This window comes from Neomonachus schauinslandi, chromosome 4 (genome assembly GCF_002201575.2).
Source record: "Neomonachus schauinslandi chromosome 4, ASM220157v2, whole genome shotgun sequence".
Lineage (NCBI taxonomy): Eukaryota > Metazoa > Chordata > Mammalia > Carnivora > Phocidae > Neomonachus > Neomonachus schauinslandi.
Window position 1 is genome coordinate 1115396 of NC_058406.1, and position 4824 is coordinate 1120219.

Genomic DNA, 4824 nt, shown 5'->3' on the forward strand with positions numbered 1-4824 from the left:
GGGGGGGGCGGGCAGGCCGGCCTGTCCCCGCTTCCTTCCGCGGAGTCGCCCTCTGGGGTCTGGTGCGGGGGACGAGGGCCGAGACGGAGGAGGGGGTGCGCCCCCCGCCCCGCGGCCTCAGTTTCCTATTACGCGTCTGGCAGGAACCGGACTCGATGCCCCCGCCGGGGCTGCCCCGCCGCCCGGTTTCACTTCCCCCACTCCCCGCCGGGCGTCGTGTCCGAATTCCACCCGCAGCCTCGCGCTCCGACGGTGGGCTGCCCCTGCCCCCGCCCCCGCGAGGGGCGGCCCCGGGTCCCGGCCGCCGGGGGGCGCGGAGGGCGCTGGGGTTCCCCGAGCCCGGGCGCGTGCGCGGGGTCCGGGGGCGGGGGGAAGGCGGGCGCAGGAAGTGCCCCCTCTCCCCCGCAGCCTGCGTCCCGGGCGCGGTTAACCCTTCCGGTCCCTGCTTGGGGGTGGGGTGGGGGGCAGAGGGTCTGGAGCTGGGGGGATCCCGCGCCGAGCCGAGCCCCGGCGGGCGGGACGCGGACGTGTCTACGTGTCGGGAGGCGGCGCTGACCGGCGGCCCCCGGCGGCGGAGGCCGGAACTGCAGCCGCGGCCGGGACGGGCCCGGAGCGCGCTTGGGGTCCGCGTCCCCGTGGTGCCGGAGCCCGAGGGAGACCGGATCCTTCAAGCGCCAACCCCCTTCCTCCGCCCTGCACCGGGGAGGCGCCTGCCCGCTGGTGGAAAAGCGCCCCTGCCGCCAGACCTCTGCGCCTTCCCGGGGCTCCGCAGAGGCCCCGGGCCCTGTCCCCCCGCACTGGTCCACATCGAGGCTCCGAGTCACTGCAGGGGGACGCACGTCCAGGGCCCAGCTGCTCTCTTTGGGCCCCGTATACCCCCCTCCCGCCCCCGCCCCGGTGGCTTGGCCCCAGTCCTGGGGACACCGTCAGGGCCCTGGCTGGGGAGTGGGGTGCCGGCCTTGGCAGGTGTGGCCACTGGAGACCCCAACACCCATGGAAAGCCACATGGTGACCTGTGGGCCTCTCCTGCCTCTCCCTTTCTCCTCTAGAACTGGCCCCCCCTGCGGCGGGCACTCACTGTCACCAGGATGTTGACCCCCTATCCACACATCCTGCTTCTCCCCCAAGCTGCCCCCCAGTTGGGACCCCACTTACCTAACCCCCCAGTCCACATCCAGGCCTAGCCCCCACCCCCAGCTGCTCGGGCTTCTCCCTCCTCCCTTCTCTGCTATAGCGCAGAGCAGGCCCAGCCCCCCACACCTGGCCTCATGTTCCCACCACCCCTTCATTAGGACTTCAGTGAACCCCCTGGTCGGGAGCTGATCCGTGGCCCACATGTGCCCCCAACCCTACCCCGGGCATCCACCCAAAGGCCCTCTCACCTCCATTTCTGCTCCACCTTTGCCCTCCTTCCTGGGCCGGGGGGGCGTTGCTCTTTGAGAGGGGGGCTCACTAAGGATTTGCAGAGGGAATGAGGGACCCCTGTAAGGCCGGCCCTGCCCTGACCTTAGCCTGTGCAGAGGCTCCTGTGGCTTCTGTGGCCTGTGGCCAGCACCTGGGTTGCAGGCAGGGCCAAGGAGGGTTTGAAGGCTTGGGGGAGTTGGTAGCACCCCTCCCATGCCCTTCCCCAGGCCGCCCCAGGAGGAAGGCCCCACAGACTGGGGTCCCCCCTGCTGGGCACTTGTGGGGGGCACTTTGTCCTGGTTCCTCCTGCCTCTGGTTGTCCAGGGTGCAGGACTGGGGGGCAGCTGGCAGTTCTCTGAACCCCTGGGCAGAGTTACCAGGAGGAGCAGTATCTAGAGTTTTGGGGAGTGTTACCATCTGGGGGTCACATGGGGTGGGGAGGGCTGGCCTGGAGGCTGAGCCCAGCACATCTGGCAGGCTCTGTCAGGCTGTCCGGCTGCCCGGCTGGCCGGCCGATGACAGCCCTATTTATAGTCTCCATCAGAAAACGCCCGTGGCCATGGCAGTGGGGCGGCCTGCCTGCTCCTCGACACCCAGGGCCTCGTGCCGAGAGGAGCCCGGGCTGGGGCAGCTTCGGCCAGCGCGGGTTGCTTCCTGGCCCACTTCCTCCCCCTCACCCCCTAGGCTTGCGGGGGGACCACAGCAGTCCCCGGCCTGAGACTGTGGGGCCCCCAGGTTACCTGATGGGCAGGGGACCCAGGGCAGCTCCTCCTCACCTGCTCAGGCCCCCCCATCTGACTCCCAAGGTGTCCTGTGCCCGCTCCGTCAGAGAAGCTGTGGGCTGGCTCTCAGTGGCTGTGCCCTGCCTTGAGGGGACAGGGCAGGAAGGGGACGGGGCCCCATGCAGCTGTGATCGTTGCCAGCGCTGAGGGCTGCCCGCCCCGACATGGTCTTGCTGAAGCAGGCCCAGGGCTGAGGAACCCCAGGGTGCTGGGGGCCATCTGGGGCAGGCAGGGGGCTGGCAGACTGAGCCAGGCCGCACAGGAACCCCTCAGGAAGCCCTGCCCTGGAGGAGGGGCTCCACACTTGGCCTTGCCACCCTCCTGGCACCGAGACCGGGCGGCCTGCCCAGGCTTTGTGGAGGGGAGGCCTCCCCCAGGAGCGTCCTGGGTGACTGGCCGGCCGGCGGGAGAGGAAACTGGGCGAGCTGTCTGTGCCGGACGCCAGGTGAGGGGTGGTCTGAGACGTCGCACTTGCCAAGGCTCTGCTGGGAGGTGGGCCACGCAGAGAGACGGGCATCTGAGCTCTCTGTCTCCCCAGTCTCTGAGCTGTCTCCCCGATCTCTGAGCTCTCTGGACTCTGGCTGGAGAACTCCTCATGAAGAACGAATATGTTCTCTTCGAGGCTGAGCCTGGCCAGGTGCTCAGTGTGGGGTTGGCACCCTGCCAAGGTCCCCTGAGCAAGTGCCCGGCAGGCGGGAAGACTACCGCGGAGAGACTGGCCAGGAGAGGCGGCTCTCGGTTGCACACTAGATACTGCTGGGACCAGAGCCTCCTCCCCAGGCCTCCTGGGGGCTGAGTCGCTTCTTGGAGTGTAAGGCATGTCGGGGCCGCCTCCCACCACCCCCTCTACCAGCCCCTGCCTGCCTGCCGGTCCCAGCGAGACCCGGGAGGAGCCTGCCGTCCTGGAAGGAGAAGGCCCTTGGGTCTCTGGGGAGGGCCTGAGGAGGCTGTCTATGCTGGCTGTCAGATGGCCCCTCGGTCAGGACCCTGCGCATAACCCCCTCGCCCCCCAGCCTCCTAGCCCGCTGGGACAGCGCCGATGCGGCCCTGCCCTGACTCGGGGGGGCGCTCCCCAGGCCCCCACCCGGCTGCCCTACGCCAGGACAGGTCGCCACGGGCGCCGTGCTGCCCCAGAGGGCCCAGGCCACAGTGCGTCTCCCCCGCCCCGCCCGGCCGCTGGCGGATCTGACGGCCAGATCAGTGTCTGCGGCCAGGCCTCTGCGGACCCTCCTCTTGTATCTTGAGAATTCAAATTTCTTGTGGATTTGTCTGTGGGACACGGTGCGAGGACCGGGGTCAGGTCAGGGTGAGAGCAGCTGCCTCTGGTGTCCACCCAGCATGGCCGCGCCGTTGGCAGACGTGCCCGCCAGTCCCAGGGCAAAGCCCCGGGAAGGGCTGGTGGGCACTGGTTCAGAGGTGCCCTCAGCCAGGCGTCCCGGCGGGCGGGGGGTGGGGGGACAGTGGGATGGGCCGGGGAACCCCTTCGGCCCAAACACGCGTCCGTGGGGGCTGAGCTCTCCCCAGGCCTCGCTGAGTGGCCCCTGTCCCGCCAGGAAGCCGGTGGGGGGCGGCGGTGGGGAGAGCCTGCTCGCGGGTTTGCTCGGCCGGCCGGAAAGTAGCAGGTTTCACGGGCCGTGTATCCGCAGGCCTGCAGAACTGGCTTCGCTCCATGTCTGCGAAGGGGCCGAGGGGACAGACTCCCCCTCTCTGCCCATGTCCAGGGCTCTGGGGGCCTCGGTCTGCTAAGGGAGCGGACTCTGAACTTGCGTCCTGGGTTTTGTGACCGAAGCCTGCGGTGCTGATTTGGAAAGAAATACCGAAGGACCCCCGGACAAGCTGGGAAACACAGCAGTGTCTTCTCTGCCCAGCACGTTTTTCTTCCTAAACTCAAACATCATTTTCATTGTTTTTTTGACAGAAGTGTGGCTTCATCTAGAAGAGAGGAAGGAGCTTCAGAGCAAGTTGCCGAGCCTCAGGGGCAGACCCCGGCGGATGGTGAAGCTCAGACAAAGCTGGGGGACTCTGGAGTGTGTGGCCCTGCTGACCCCTGGTTGTCCACGCGGGGCTCGGCCCCCGTGTTGACGCGGACACGTGTGGGTGCAGCCCCCATCTGCCTCCTTGCACTTTGGGCAGGGTGCAGCCCCTAGGGCCCAGGCACTCTGACCCAGGAGTCTGTGGGTCCCGGGAATGGAAACTTTCTGGGGACTCACTGCTGGGGACACCGGCAGTCTGTCCCTTGCTAAGGGCCAGTCAGAGGCAGAAGCCCGGCTGAGCCAGGCCGGCAGCATCTGTGGCCACCTGAGCTCTTGGAACCAGAAGGCTGGCGGATGCAGCTTGCTTCCCACACGTCAGGCTCAGAATTGCCTCAATTGCCCAGTCACGGAGGTTCGGAAGCCCCTTTCCCTTGCTGGCTCCCATGTCTCCCTGTGGCCTGCCGCTGTGGTCAAAGCCGGCTCTCTAGCTTCAGCTCCACCAGCTCTGGAGGCCGGGACTGAGAGGGGGGAAGACCAACTGGGATGACCAGTCTGCCAGCCATGAACTGGTTCAGTGCTGTTGAGGCAAAACTGGATGGGAGACCGGCGAGGGAAGAGCAGGAAGGGCAAAGGGAGGGGGCGGCTGCCAGGGGAGTGATGAGAAA